A 15,858-nucleotide genomic window follows, 5' to 3' on the forward strand; every position below is an offset into this window, starting at 1 on the left:
AAATCATTCCTGGGCTTGCACGGAACAAGGGGGAGGGGGAGGCAGCGACCAGAGTTTGGGGGCTCCAGGAAGGCCAAGTCAAAGAGATGCCCAGACTGGTTAAAGAAACTTTGGTCCATCTACACAATGGAATACTATGCAGCTGTTAGGAGAGAGGACGTCATGAAATTGGCTTCTAAGTGGATGAACAAGGAGAGTATCATGCTGAGCGAAGTGAGTCAGAAAGAGAGGGACAGACATAGAAGGTCTGCACTCATTTGTGGAATATAAAATAACATCATATAAGATGGACACCTGAGGGCAGTAGACACAAGGGCCAGGACGATTGCCCCATGGTTGGAAACCTGCCTCATGAGCTGGGGGAGAAGGCGGCTGGGATGGAGAAGGGGTCACTGAGTCAGGGATGGTTGGAGGGATGCTCGGGACGGGAGATGTGTGCTGAGAGTAGACAAAGGACCCAACGTGACGGCCTCTCAGTGTCTGTACTGCAAACCATGATGCCCCAAAGTAGAGGGAGAGTGTGGGGGAGATTGTCTGCCATGGAGGCAGGGGGAGGGTGGGAAAGGGGGGGATACTGGGGACATGGGTGGTGGGGAATGTGCCCTGGTGGAGGGATGGGTGTTTGATCATTGCATGACTGAAACTCAAACATGAAAGCTCGTAACTATCTCCCGGTGATGGTGATTCAATCATAAAAATTAAAACATAAATAAATAAATTAAAAAGAGATGCCCAGAGCCCAGGGAAGAACCGAGATCCGGAGAATCTTGAACTCTTAGCAAGGGCTTCCCAACAGGATGCATCTTGTCCAATTCCCGAGCCTGGGGGGGCTTGGAAGGAGCAGCTGCCCCCCTGGAGGAAGGAAGGAGGTGGTGGGAGAGGAAAGATGAAAGTCGGCATTGCTGCAACCGATCACAGGAGGAGGGAAGAAAGGAAAAACAAACCCAAATCAGCAGAGCCTGCCTCAGGGCTGAGATTCCCTGCCAGGCTCCCGAGAGAAGCCACCTGCGAGCCGGTCACCGTGACATGGAGAACAAAACCGAAGGGGGGTGGTGGTGTGCGCGTGTTCTTGGTAAATGGCACCAGCAGGACCCGGGGATGTGGCAATGCCGCATTGCCAGGGACACCGCGGAGTGCCTCGTCCCACAGACAATAGCCTTCTGGTCGACCTGCCAGAATTTCCCCCCAACGGGGACTTCCTGATGAAAGCGATGATTTTCATTTTTGTCCGTGCAAGAAGAAGCTGGGCATGTGTGTCCCTGCCCATCCACCCCCTCTTCCTCTCGTTCCCTCCAGCGGGGGGCCAGCTCTAGGATGGAGGGGGGAAAGGCTCCCCTTCCCAGCCCCTCCCTCTCCTCCTGCCTCTCTCGGAGGAAGCAGGAGCAGAATTCCTATCCCTTCTCTTTGCAAGAACCACCCCTGGAACGCGCTCTGCTCCCGCTCCCGATGTTCTTACAGGGGCTCTGCCAAAAGCAGGGCTTGCTGAGAGCCAGCTGGGGGCCGCTTAGACCCCAGAGAGGAGGATTTAGGAGCCGTGGTTACACCCCACAATCCCCTTCTTGCTCGGTCAATGCACAGCAAATCTGCAGGAAACTTCAGGGTAAAATCCCAGGGTGTGGGTTAAAGGGCTAGTGCGGGTGGGGGGGAACCGGTACCCACATGGGGGGGGGGTGCGGGCGGAGTCCAACTTAATCCCTGGCCCGACGGCAGGGCCCCTGAGCCTTGCCAGGAGCAATTTCTGAGCACAGAGCCAGGAGTCAGCCTTGAGTGCCACCGACCAAGAGGAAAAACCACCATATCCTGAGGGGGTGGGGGTGGTCCAGCTGGGTGGGGTCTACAAGCTGGCCCTATGGGCAGCTCCATGCAGAGCCCCATGGCATGGTGGCCCCGTGCTGGAACCTTCTCTGATGGGGCACTACTGTCCCTGCGAGCAGAAGCCCAAAGTCCCCTGGGATGCTTGGAAGCATTAGTGTCCTTGAAGCTGCTGGTGGTCACTCATCTGTGCCCTCCCCCAAAAAACCCCACCTAGTACCAGCACTGCCACAGAGCAAACCTGCCCCCTCAACTCAAAGCACCAAAATGCACCCCCCAAGCCTCCCATAGCACTGGAGGCACCAACCCCAATTTCATTTTGTTTGTTTGTTTTGTTTTGTTTTTTGGGTCCCACCTGGCAATGCACAGGGGTCACTCCTGGCTCTGCACTCAGAAATCACCCCTGGCGGTGCTCAGGGGACCCTGTGGGATGCTGGGAATCGAACCCGGGTCGGCCGCATGCAAGGCAAACGCCCTCCCTGCTGTGTTATTGCTCCAGCCTCACCAACCTCTATTTCCACCTCACTTGGGAGGTGGGTCCTTTTCTTTTCTTTTTTTTTTATATAAATTTATTTACTGAACCACCGTGAGAGCAGTTACAAAGCTTCCGGGTTTAAGTCTCGGTCATACAATGATGAAACACCCGACCCTTCACCAGTGCACATTTCCCACCTCCAAAAACCTCAGTATACACCCCCCATCCCACACCCTCCCCCTGCCTGTGTGGCAGATGATCTCCACATTGCTCTCTCTCTACTCTGATTACATTCAATATTCCGCCACCAGATCCACCTTTAAGGGCTGGAGCGATAGCACAGCGGTAGGGCGGTTGCCTTTCACGTGGCTGACCCGTGTTCGATTCCTCCGCCCCTCTCGGAGAGCCTGGCAAGCTCCCCGTGGCGTATTGGATATGCCAGAAACAGTAACAATAAGTCTCTCAATGAGAGACGTTACTGGCGCCCGGTCGAACAAATCGAGGAGCAGCGGGATGACAGTGACAGTGACAGACCCACCTTTATCCGTTGGGGATTTGACCCCAACACTCAGACCTGCTGAAAAGGCAACAATTTGTTTTCTATTGCTGTATTATGAAGAGCATAGGATGTCGAGGCTACTGCCGCTGCGCGATTTTAGAATTTCAAAATCTTAATAATGAAATCTGGAGGGATTTCCGCCCAGAGCTGCTGGGTTCCGAGATTCGTTTATTTTTTTTCTTTTTTTTTTTTTTGCTCTTTGGGTCACACCTGGCTCTGTGCTCAGGAATTACTCCTGGCGGTGCTCAGGGGACCCTATGGGATGCTGGGATTCGAACCCGGGTCGGCCATGTGCAAGGCAAACGCCCTCCCCGCTGTGCTATCGCTCCAGTCCCCCCCGAGATTCGTTTCTGAGTCTCTGGGATCCTGGCCTTAGTTAAGCAGCTTGATCAGAAGCCAGGAAGCCAGAGGGGCCGTTTGAGGGCAGTGACTCGGGGTCTCATCGGGGCGGGGGGGAGGGGGCAGGGGAGGAAAGGGCCGGCTCCACCCCCATCCCGTGAGACCCCATGTGCCTCCTCACTGCTGGCCCGTACCTGACTGTCCGCTGGCCCCTGGAAGACGGCGGCCACCAAGCCGCCAGGGGGAACAGGCGGATGGACGACACCTTTTCCCAAGGTGGGTCCTTTGCACCTTGATCTTTGGGAGAAAGGGTTGGGGCACACCCCCCTCCCGGTCACCCTGCGGAGGCCCAGGGAGGAAGCCCGGCCCAGACGCAGTCAAGGCCTGCTACCCCAGACGCGCTCGCCGGCCCCACTTCTAAACCACCCCGGCTCTGCTCGCTCAAGTTCAGCCCCGTTGGGGACACGGCCAGCCCCAGGGACCTGCCACAGCAGCCGGGGGCTCGGGACGTACATCTACCAGCGGGAGTGAGATGAGGGCGTGATGGGCACAGGGCGGAGACAGGTAGAGCGGCCAGGGGAGGGGCAAGGGTGTCTCTGCTGCACTTTCTTTAAAAGAATCATGTTTCGAGGAGTCACTGTGTTGGTCATGGTTGGGTTTCGGTCACACAATGGTCCGACACCCGTCCCTCCGCCGAGTACATTTCCCCCCCGCCAGTGTCCCCAGGGTCCCTCCTGCCACCCTCTCCCCAGCCTGTCTCCGTGGCAGACACTTTCCTTCTCTCTTGCTCCTGATCTCTGCCTTCCTGTCTGTCTCTCTTGGTCTCTCTGTCTCTGTCTCTTTGTCTCTCTCTCTCTCTCTGCCTCTCTCTGTCTCTCGGTCTTTCTGTCTCTGTCTCTTTGATTCTCTCTGTCACTTTCTCTGTCTCTTTGTCTCTCTGTCTCTTCTCTGTTTCTCTATTTCTCTTTGTCTCTGTCTCTTTCTATGTCTCTGTCTCTTTCTCTCTGTCTCTTTCTGTCTGTCTGTCTCTTTGTCTCTGTCTGTCTCTTTCTGTCTGTTTTTGTCTCATTGTCTCTGTCTCTGTCTCTCAGTCTTTGTCTGTCTCCCTGTCTCTCTCCATCTCCCTGTCTATCTCTCTCTGTCTCTCCATCTCTCTGTCTCTCTCTGTGTCTCTGCTGTCTCTCTGTCAGCCTGTCTCTGTTCCTTTGTCTCTCTATCTCTTTCTGTCTGTCTCTCTCTCTGTCTCTGTCTTTCTGTCTCTGTCTCTCTGTCTCTTTCTATCTGTCTCTTCTCTATCTGTCTCTTTGTCTCTGTCTCTTTCTGTCCATCTCTGTCTCTTTGACTCTGTCTCTTTGACTCTGTCTCTGTCTCTTTCTGTCTACCTCTGTCTCTTTGTCTCTGTCTCTTTGACTCTGTCTCTGTCTCTTTCTGTCTAACTCTGTCTCTTTGTCTCTGTCTCTTTGTCTTTGTCTCTGTCTCTCTCTCTCTCTGTCTCCCCTTGGGCATTCCCGTCTCTATTCCGAATAGGCTTCCCCTGACCGGGTGCACCTGCCCAGCCCTGAACCAAACTGTGCCCAGGAACAATCCCCCCCACCCCCCCGCATCTGACGGGGTGGGGTGGGCCTGCCTTCCCCTGGGGCCCTGCCCTGCGGAGCAGGGGGCAGGGGGTCTGGGCAGAAGAAAGTGCAGGCTGGCGGGGGACTGGCTCCTGGCTGCGCCCGCCCCGCCCCCACCCTCCCTCCCCTCCCCTCCCGCTGCTCGTCCCCAGCCCCCACCGCCCGGGAGCTCTGATTTCCCGCCTTCAGCGGCCCGGGTCCCTGTGCAGCCGCCCGCCAGCTGCTTCCTTTGCTCCGAGCCGCGTTTCCCCTTTGGTGTGGATCACAGACGCGGGTTCGCCTCTGCCGCCCTGGCAGCCGGGGGAGGCCCTTCGGGGGCGCTTTCTTCTTCCTTGGCGCTCGCGTCTCTGGGGGCGGCTTCAGAGTCCGGGCCAGGGGGGGCAGTGCTGGGACCGACTCCTGACTCGGTGCAAGCGACACTGGCAGCAAGCCCTGCCCGGACTCTCTCGCCCAAACCTTTCTGTCTGGCTTCGGCGGTTTAATTTTTGATAACAACAGCGTGTGGCGGGGGCGGGGGGGGAATAAAACCATCAAACCATCGCCAGCGGCAGTGACTGCCCCCATCTGCACCCCCCCAGCCCGGGTTCAACACAGGGTCCTCAGGCTCCTGCCATCAGGTGTCTCTGCCCCTCTCCACCCCCCTCCTTCCTCCCCGTGGACCCCCGTCCTATCAGGTGCCCTCTTGATCTTATTCTGCTAGGACTCCCAACCCCCCCCCCGCCACTTGCCTGATGCTCCCCTTTGCCCCCCTCCCCTTGGAATATCTGGGAGAAACCCCCCAGTGGAACCGTCTGGCTCCCACTGAGAAATGCTGACTTGTAGGAGCGGACGCTGCCCTCCCATGCACTCCCTGTGCAGTGCTCACAAGAAAACCACGGAACCTTCCAGAATGGTACAGAACCATCTGTCTCGTGGGGTACGGTCGCACTGTTGTCCCATTGCTCTTCAATTTGCTCGAGCGGGCGCCAGTCACGTCTCCATGGTGAGACTTGTTGTGGCTGTGTTTGGCATCTCGAAGACGCCACGGGGAGCTTGCCAGGCTCTGCCGTGTGGGCGGGATCCTCTCAGGAGCTTGCCGGGCTCTCCAAGAGGGACGGAGGAATCGAACCCAGGTCGGCCTCGTGCAAGGCCAACGCCCTCCCCACTCTGCTGTCACTCCAGCCTCCTGGAGCTATGATTTTTTTTTTCTATCTTGGCTCCCACCCGGTGATGCTCAGGGGTTACTCCTGGCTCTGCACTCAGGACTCACTCCTGGCAGTGCTCGGGGGACCCTATGGGATGCTGGGAATCGAACCCGGGTCGGTCGAGTGCTAGGCCAACGCCCTCCCTCCCCACTGTGCTATCGCTCCAGGCAAAATCAAATAAGTCCCAGGACTTGTCCTGAGCTTGGAGAAGGCCCCCATATTTGAGGCTGACCCCCACCCCCCTCTGGTCAATGAGAGTGTCCTGCATGTGAAGGGCCCCAGGGGCCACGCCTGGGGCGGGGCAGACAGTGACCTCACCCTTCACCTCCTCCCTAGCATCCCTCAGAGTCCCCGCGGGGGGGGGGGCCCTCTGAGCGACACCAGAAGCACCCAGAGTTCCTGAGGTAACTATGCAGATTAGACCCCATCAGGCTCGGGCAACTGAGAGTTCAGGCGAGATGCTAATAAGGAACTAAAAGCAGGGGAGCGGGGAGGAGGGCAGGGGGAGTTCAGGGGGGACGCAAAGTTCAGGCCCTTCCTGGTGGAGGCTGAACCCCAGTCCGCCCCCCCAGACACACACACACACCTGCTCTGTGAACCCCCACAACGCTGCCAGCCAGGAGCCTCTCCTCACGGGACGCCTCTCCCCACCCCCCCACCCCTGCACCCGCCCTGACTCCGAACCTGGGGCCGGCTCAGGGCAGACGCGGGCGGGCGAGGTAAGCCTGCCTTGCAGGTGACACGCCGGGGACAGCGATGACGAGGGTGACACGACAGGGCCCGGTGACAGGCGCCTCTGCCGTGCACCCTGGAGGCGAGAGAGGCCACAGGGAGGGACCCAGCCAGCTGCGAGGTGGAAAAAAAAAATCGCTCCAGAAGTGACTGAACTTCTGAACCCAGGAACCCCACCCTGGAAACACAGAATCCAAAGTTCCACCCCGGGGTGCGAGTCTGCACAACACTGGAGGTTGGGGGCACGGCGGGGCAGGCTGGGGAGGGGGCGTCAGGCAGCTGAGATGGGGTCGGTGTGTGTGTGGGGGGGGGAGGCATTGGCGGGCAAAGAATGTCCCGCTCCGAGATTCTTTTTCATTTTTTTGCTTTTTGCTTTTGGGGTTCCACCCACTGATGCTCAGGGCTGACTCCTGGCTCTGCACTCAGGAATCACTCCTGGCGGTGCTCGGGGGACCCTAGGGGATGCCGGGGATCGAACCCGGGTCGGCTGTGTGCCAGGCCAGCGCCCTCCCCGCTGTGCTATCGCTCCAGCCTCCCTCCCTCCCCCCCCCCCCGCCCCGATGCTTACTAGCCCCAGAAGCAAAGTTGAGAGCCGACAAGTGATGCTTTTCCCTCCGTGGGGGCTGGAGGTCTCGCAGGGCGGGAATCTTCTCCCCACCCCCCTCCCCCACCAGAAGGGGACATTTCAGGAACAGGAGCAACAAGCAATGAAGCATGGGAACACGGCGGGCTGCGGGGACAGCGGGACCCCAAAGTCAAAGGTTACCCCCGAGAGCCACCGAAGGTGGGAGCGGCTGCACCCAGGGTCTCCCTGAGGCGCCTCTGGGCTGAGGGCAATGACACCCCCAGGACCAGTTCAGGGACTGGGTGATTTGGTCAACTGGGAGTCACAGAGGGACGCCTTCTGGGAAAGGGTCTGGCACCGGAAATATCTCAATACATCGCTGCAATAGCACAGTGGGGAGGACATTGGTCTTGCATCAGCATCCCTTAGGGTCCCCCGAGCACCGCCAGGAGTGAGTCCTGAGTGCAGAGCCAGGAGGAACCCCTGAGCATCGCCGGGTGGGACCCAAAAAGGAAAAATAAAAAACAAAACCAGGGGCTGGAGTGATATAACACAGCGGGGAGGCCGTTGGCCTTGCACATGGCCGACCCTGGTTCGATTCCCAACATCCCATAGGGTCCCCTGAGCACCACCAGGGGTAATTCCTGAGTGCAGAGCCAGGAGGAACCCCCGTGCATCGCCGGGTGTGACCCAAAAAAGAAAAAAAAAACAACATCGCTCAAGTTGCACACAGACACACACACACACACTTCATTTTTGCCTAGATGCTGACTAGATAGTGGATGAGGAATGACAGATGACGGATGGAGAGAAGAGAGAAGGCAGCTAGACTCACAGATGCGGTCATGATGGGGGAAGGGGAACGAATGAATGAAACAAGGCAGGAAGGAGGGATGATGGGTGGATGGCTGGATGGACAGACAGACAGATGGATAGACGAATGGAGGAATGATAGACACAAGACATAACCTACGTACACCCTGCCATGGAATAGACATGTGCCTGTTCTGTCGTAAAATCTAACCAATTTGCTGAGACTCAGCTTCCGGACCCCCGTGTCCCCCCAAACACAACCTTCTACTCAAATCAAAGCTCCGACCTACGGCCCAAACCAGTTGACGTCACCGAATCCTGTGGAGATTCTGCCCGGATCAGCCCAGGGCTTCCCCTGACCCCAGATTGGGAAGCCCCTCCCCACACTCACCTCTGAGGCCGTCGGCCCACCCAGGGACCCCCCGGTCACTGCGGTGCCACCACACTCAGAAGCCACAGGAAGTGCGTTCCCAGTGGGACACTTCCCAAGGCCACGCGAGTGTCCACGGGAACTTTCGCTCACGTTGAGGAAAGGGTCGGCGATGTTGCTGGGGGGGTGGGGTGAGGTGGGGAGGGTCTCTGAGAATTCACTAAAGGCCACTCTCGGGGGAGTCACTGCACCGGGGCACGGTCGAGCCCAGAGAGCGCCACCTGCGTTGGCACCTGCAACTTCCTCGTCATCGTGCTGCGCCAACACGGTGGGTACTGGGGTCCCAGGTGGCATTTCGGAACAGGCTTGGGAAGTATTGACCTGGACCCGTCACCCTCCATCCTCCAGCCCCTCATGCCTCAGGTGACTCATTCCCAGTGGCGCCATTCCTTGGACGCTTGCCCTTAGAACGGCCAACAGCTCCAAGAAGCAACAGACGCTCCCCGTCACACCCTTTTCACCCCTGCATGCATCCTCCGACTACGGTGACGGATTCTCTGCTCCAGTGACACGGGGGATACTAGTGGTCTTTCCAGAACTGCCCTTTCGCTTCTTTGTTTCTTTTCTTTCTTTATTTTCGTGGCTTTTTTTGGGGTCCCACCTGGCGATGCTCAGGGCTGACTCCCGGCTCTGCACTCAGGAATCACTCCTGGCGGTGCTCGGGGAACCCTATGGGATGCTGGGAATCGAACCTGGGTCGGCCGCGTGCCAGGCAAACGCCCTCCCTGCTGTACTGACACTCGAGCTCCCGGGGAATAATTTTGAAGGAGTGGGGAGATCTGATTCGATATGAAACTCATCCGTGTCAGCCTGCGCACGGCCTACAGGACGTGAATCAAGGCCTCCTCTTCCTCGGAAGACCCCCACCCTCCAAACCACTGTCTCTCCTCACGGCTGCAACAACTGTTCAGACCATCTGCTTCCTGGCCGTGGACGTGAAACCTATAGGGAGTGATTTATTTTTTTCCCCCTGTCACCTCTCACCGATAGTTTAACACAAAGCAAAGCAAGGTAACAATTTAAGGCATTAACTGGGGTTGTCCCACCATCTCCAACGACCTGATAGCTCTTTCTTCCCCGGTTCCGTAGAACCTACCACTTACCTCTCCGGGGGGGGGAAAATTACGGGCCAGACACACACCGAGAGATGCGCTCACGTTTCAAGTCTCCAGGTAAGTGACTGACAGAGACAATTGAGAATAAAGGCTTTTCCGTTACCGAGCTGGGTTCTCGAGGAAAAGTCAAAGGCAAACGGCCAAGTACGAGATAAAATCGAACGTAATATACTTTAGACGCCAGAGGTGAAAAGACATATATGTAAATGAGGCGAGGCGTGCTAGGACTCGGTCTTAAATGGTTTTAATTTTCTTATTGACATAGGTCAAAATCACACTGGAATCACACCTCGTCTCTTACTGATTTCTGATCATTCTATTTGCCATTTTTCTTCAAGTTTTGTCGGAAGGAGCATAGGAGATGAATGTGTAGGGGGGCTGGAGCGACGGTATAGCAGGGAGGGCGTTTGCCTTGCACACGGCCGACCCAGGTTCGATCCTCGGCATCCCATAGGGTCCCCCGAGCACCTCCAGGAATAATTCCTGAGTGCAGAGTCTCTGAGCATCGACGGGTGTGGCCCCAAAGGTAAAAAAAAAAAAAGCAAAATGAATTTGTCCTGTGCCTAAGGGGTAAGGTTGGGATGGGAGGGGAACGACAAATCTTGGTGGGGGGAGGTCACACTGGTGGTATTGTGACACTCAACGCTTCAAACAACGGCAACATGGACAAGTTTGTCAGTCGTGGCGTTTTTAATGAAAACTGATCTACGGAAAAGGAAGGGAAAAGGTTGTGGGGTTACCGGGCTCGGTACTTGAGGAAAAGTCAACGTTCTGAAAGACTGTCCAGGGGCTGGAGCGGGGAGGGCGTTGGCCTTGCACGCGGCTGACCCAGGTTTGATTCCCAGCATCCCATAGGGTCCCCTGAGCACCGCCAGGAGTGAGTCCTGAGTGCAGAGCCAGGAGTCAGCCCTGTGCAATGCCGGGTGTGACCCAAAAAGCAAAAATAAATAAATAAAATAATAAAAGACTGTCTAAAGTTTGATGCTGATAAACCCACATTGCGGGCGGTCAGGGGAAGGGTCTACACCGCCCCACCCCGTGATAAAAGCCCCCTCACTGTGAATGAGGCCAGGGTTTACGCTCAAGAGGAAGCAAGGAGCCCAGTGTCGAGGGCTCTTGAGAGAAATGCTGTTACTGGGCTGGAAGCCAAGTTTCCAGGAAGGGGAGGTGAGGAATTCCAGGAAAATTTGGGGGATTTGACACAGGGGGTAGTCCCTGAGCACCACTGGGGGGTCACTCCTGCCAGGTACTGTAGCACTGTTGCACTGTCATCCCGTTGTTCATCGATGTGCTCGAGCGGGCGCCAGTCACGTCTCCATGGTGAGGCTTGTTGTGACTGTGTTTGGCATCTCGAAGACACCACAGGGAGCTTGCCAGGCTCTGCCGTGCGGGCGGGATCCTCTCGGTAGCTTGCCAGGCTCTCCGAGAGGGGCGGAGAAATCGAACCCGGGTCGGCCGCGTGCAAGGCCAACGCCCTCCCCGCTGTGCTATCGCTCCGGTGTCCTCCCCACAAAAACCCTCAATTTAGCAAATATGGGAAAAAAAATTCTCTTGCTTGACAACGGAAGGTTCGTCAGTTCCCAAACAGCCCGGGACTAACTCCGCTTCCTCCCCCGAGACGCCGTGAAGATGAGGCGAAATTTGATTAATGCAGGGAACAATTCACGGGTTATGAAGTGATGTTTAAATATGAGTTATTGCGCGTCCCCACATCCCAGCCGTGCCTTGGGTAAGTGAGAAACTGGTGGTGGCGGTGGATTCAGGGTAGATTCATCTTCCCTGAAATAACTAATCGCGGCTGGGACAGGTGGAGCGTTTGGGGACGACAAAGGCTGCCTGGCGCATTTTATCTCGATCCCCGTGTAAACGGGATGTTTGCAAGTTCATTAACTCCCGAATTAGCAACTTGTTTACCTCTGAGCTCGCTCGCTGGGCCCGTCCTGGGTCGGGCCGGCTGATAAATCGGGGGGTGAGAGAGTGGGGAGACGGGGAACCCATCTCGATGGCACTGAGGGGGCCCCCGAGCCTGGCAATTGGAGAAAAATTGAGTTTTCAGGGGACTCCAAGCAAGGGCATGAGACCGACAATGCCAGGGGGTGGGTCTCGGGGACAGAAGAGGGTGTGGTGAGATGAACACCGGGCAGGAGTCTGGCTAAGCCCTTCTTGGGGCAGGTGAGACTCTTTCCAGGGGGCCTGAGCAAACCAACCTTCTTGGTCAAATGAACGATGACAAAACTCTCGCATAGAGGCAGTCTGGGAAGCTCCCCTGCCTCCAGCCACCTTTCTTTTTTTGGGGGGGGGGGTTCACACCGGGTGATGCTCACGGGTTCCTCCTAGCTCTGCACTCAGGAATCACTCCTAGCGGTGCTCAGGGGACCCTATGGGATGCCGGGGATCGAACCCGGGTTGGCCGCATGCCAGGCAAATGCCCTCCCCGCTGTGCTATCGCTCCAGCTCCCCCTTTATTTCTTGGGAGGCTAAGGCTGAGGACTGGAGAGAGAGGACAGAGGGGAAGGTGTGTGCTTGGGACCAGGTCAGTCTAGGTTTGACATATCGTACCCTGTGGCCCCCCGAGCACCCCATCTGTGGCCCCCAAGTTCACCCCCACCCCAAATATGTACCACTGTCGCACTGTCGTCCCGTTGTTCATGAGTTTGCTCGAGCGGGCGCCAGTCACGTCTCCATGGTGAGACTTGTTGTGACTGTTTTTGGCAGCTCGAATACGCTACGGGGAGCTTGCCAGGCTCTGCCGTGCGGGCGGGATCCTCTCGGTAGCTTGCCGGGCTCTCCGAGAGGGGCGGAGGAATCGAACTCGGGTCAGCCTCGTGCAAGGCCAACGCCCTCCCCGCTGTGCTATCGCTCCCCGGTCACCCCAAATATATCCAAATGAAAACGAACTCTGGGCAGAAACAGATATCAGGCAGGAGTGGGGCGGGGCTCACAATTTAACTTGTTATCGGAGCAGGGACAAACCCAGCAGTGCTTCGGGGTCACCCAAGGGGCCCAGGGCAGAAGATGCAGGGACCCAGCCCCCCCTGAGCCCCAAGTGGAAAAGCTCCAATTCTGGCCCTTGGTGCCATCTTCCCGGACCCACAGTCCATTTCTTTGCTTTGCCTCTGCTCTGCCATTATGGGGGTCTGCTCAAGTGGGCTTGGGAATCTCCCAGGGGTTCTCAGCCAACCAGAACCCTGCACGGGGTCTCGGGACACCCCAGGCCATTACGGCGATGCTGGGGACTCAAGGCCAGGCCTGAGAACCACGTGGAGCGGGGGTTGAATCACGGTGGGCCACCCGGAGGGGGGAGCGTTGACTCCCGGACCAGCTCTCTGGAGGCTGTGACTTGGTTCTTTCCCTGAAGAGTCATTAAGGCTGGCCTCGGAGGAGAGAGATTCAGACGCAGGCAGAGAAACCACCCAGGGGGCTGGAGCCATTGCACAGCAGGGAGGGCGTTGGCCTTGCACGTGGCCGACCCGGGTTCGATTCCCAGCATCCCATAGGGTCCCCCCGAACACCGCCAGGAGTAAGCCCTATGCAACACCGGGTGTGACCAAGTTTGGCTCTTCCTAGGAACATCTTGCCGTATGTTCCGGACCACAGTCCTCAGGCCAAGTTGGTCTTCCCAACCCCAGCAGGGTCCTTATTCAAGTCACCTCTTTTTTGGGGTCATGACAGAGTTTGTCCACGTCTGTGCTCTTAACTTATAGTTCAGTATGATGTCGCTTGGCCTGGCCCATTCCGATGCCAGGGTAGCTCACAGCTTGCCCTGGGTGCCTCTGGTCCCCTTGTTCGGACCCTGCTCTTGGGGTGCTAGGAACTAAGGGCAACTGAGGCTTGAGTCAAGTCAATATGGATGCCCAGGAATAAATTTTGGAGTCAATTAACTCCCATGTTACATAGCAGAGAGTCTCTTGCCCACACGCCTGGCTGTCTTCCCCGGGGACCCTCGGAGGGGATGGGCTCCAGCTTCCCTCCCCACCCCGAGCAGAGCTCCCGGCGGCCGAAGACCACCGGAACCTAGCTACAGCCATGCTGGAGGCCCGTCTCCACACGTTCAGACAGGCCTCATGCATGAAGGTACTGACAGAGGAACCCAGGTGTGTGTAATCCCATCAATGGCCAACATCCAGAGAGAGACTTAAAAGCAAGCTCCCAAAAGCGATATCTTTAGCCTACTTCTCCCTCTGGGAGAAACTGGCAAGCTTCTGAGAGGTTCCTGCCCACATGGGACAGCCTTGCAAGCTTCCCATGGTGTATTCATATGCAAAATCCAGTGACAAGCTGGATCTCATTCCCCTGACCCTGAAGAGCCCCCAGTGCAACATCGTTAGGAGGTCCGAGTCGAGATAGACTGCTAAGATCTCAGGGAAAGGACGAAATGAGAGGTTACTGAGCCCGCCTGAGAAATCGGTGATTAATGGATTTCGTGATTTGTTACATAGCATAGCATGAACTGTCTTCCTGTGTCTCTACAAAAAGGACGTTGCTAAATAAGCCATGCGAATGACATAAAGGAGAGAGAAAAGCAACGTAGAATTATTAGTGCCTGATGGAATTGGGTGTGCCTCAGTTGCACAGTTGTGGCAGTGGCTCAATAAACCTTAAGCTCCCTTTGGGAGCAGCAAAGGCAACCCAGTGTATTCCAACAAGGGGAGGGGGGCACTTTTTCTCTATTTTCACCTTGTCTCTGGAGAAGTTATGACGCCCCCAACCCCCAATAACTGATTCCAAAAAATGTACTAGTAGGCTAAAAGCAAAATGGAATCGGAGCCATAGAAAACTGCCTTTAAAAAACATTTCCTTTTTTTTTTTTTTGTAGGTCAACAACGGTCGAACATCAGCAGTTTCCTCCGGCTCAATCTAATATCAAATGACTGCCCGTAAGCTGCTCAGGACCGGAAGAGACGCAGCCGAGATCTCTGAAGAACTGCACGGTCACAGCAATCTCTGAAGAACTGCATTTTCAGAGCAGAGTTCTCAGCAATCTCTGAAGAACTGCACGGTCACAGCAACCTCTAAAGAACTGCATTTCGAGAGCAGAGTTCTATCTGTGGATCTGGCGCTGGACGGGACTTACAGAAGCGCCTTCAGCAAGATTCCTAACGCGCTGATAAGAAGGTGTGGGGAAGGGAGAAGTGTCAAAATATTGTTTAGTATTTTGCTCTGTCTTCCCTCTCCTCTGTTGCTCGAGAAGTGGGTTGTGGAAGGAAGAAAAATATCCCCCAAGCTAATAGAACAGGGCTGAGAGAGAGAGAGAGAGACTGAGGGGAGGGGAAGATGCTATCTCTTTGGATTTCAGCTGGAAAGAAGAAATTCCAGACCAGGGTCCGGAAAAGGGGGGTGGTCTTCTTTGGGGATGATTTGGAGGGGTCCCGGGGGCCAGGAGTAACAACAGAAACAGCGTGCTTCGAGCTGGCCCGGACTCGGTCCAGCAACCCCAACACGCATGTACACATAGGTACACGCTTGTGAAGAGCCACGCATACACGCACAGGCGTGTAGGACCACACATTTATGGCTTCTTCTTATCTCCCGCACACTCAGGCACACATGGACATACATGGACTGCCACGCGCACACACATATAGATATTCCCCCCACCACCCACACACACAGACACACACACAGGCACACGCAGGCACACGGCTCCTCCCTGGATGGTCACGTGAAACGGTTCTATTCCGAGCACCGGGATCCTGTGATCACACAGAGACCCGGCGACAAGCTGTGATTCCCACCAGGCGCTGGGGAGAGGGTGACTGGGGGGCCGTGTCCCTGGTCCCGCCATCGACATGGACAGTGGCCCCCAACCTCACCCCAAACCTGGAGACTGCAGGCTCACCACCAGCGCCAGAAAGCAGGGGTTAGGGTGTGACAGACCCCAGGGGGTGCGCCCCGACAGACCCCAGTAGCCCAGCTGACGTTAGCCCTCACCACTGGGACCCCAACCTGCTGGGATCCCAACCCCCTAAGGATCCCCCCACCTCCCCGGAGCTAGTGACACAGTTCCTCGTGGCTGCAGACCCCGAAGGGCAGAGTGGGGGGGAGCCTGGGTTTAGGGGGCTTGGAAGCCCCCAGGTCCCGAGCGACAGAGGCATCTGGGACCCCCGTCGATGACGGGAGCTTCCTCGTGCAGGCCAGCGCTGGTGTGGAGACCCCAGTCTGCAGGGGGAGGCAGGGGTGAGGGTAGCAGGCAGGCAGGGGTGGGTGGAACCTGCCTC

This window comes from Sorex araneus, chromosome X (genome assembly GCF_027595985.1).
Source record: "Sorex araneus isolate mSorAra2 chromosome X, mSorAra2.pri, whole genome shotgun sequence".
Taxonomy (NCBI): domain Eukaryota; kingdom Metazoa; phylum Chordata; class Mammalia; order Eulipotyphla; family Soricidae; genus Sorex; species Sorex araneus.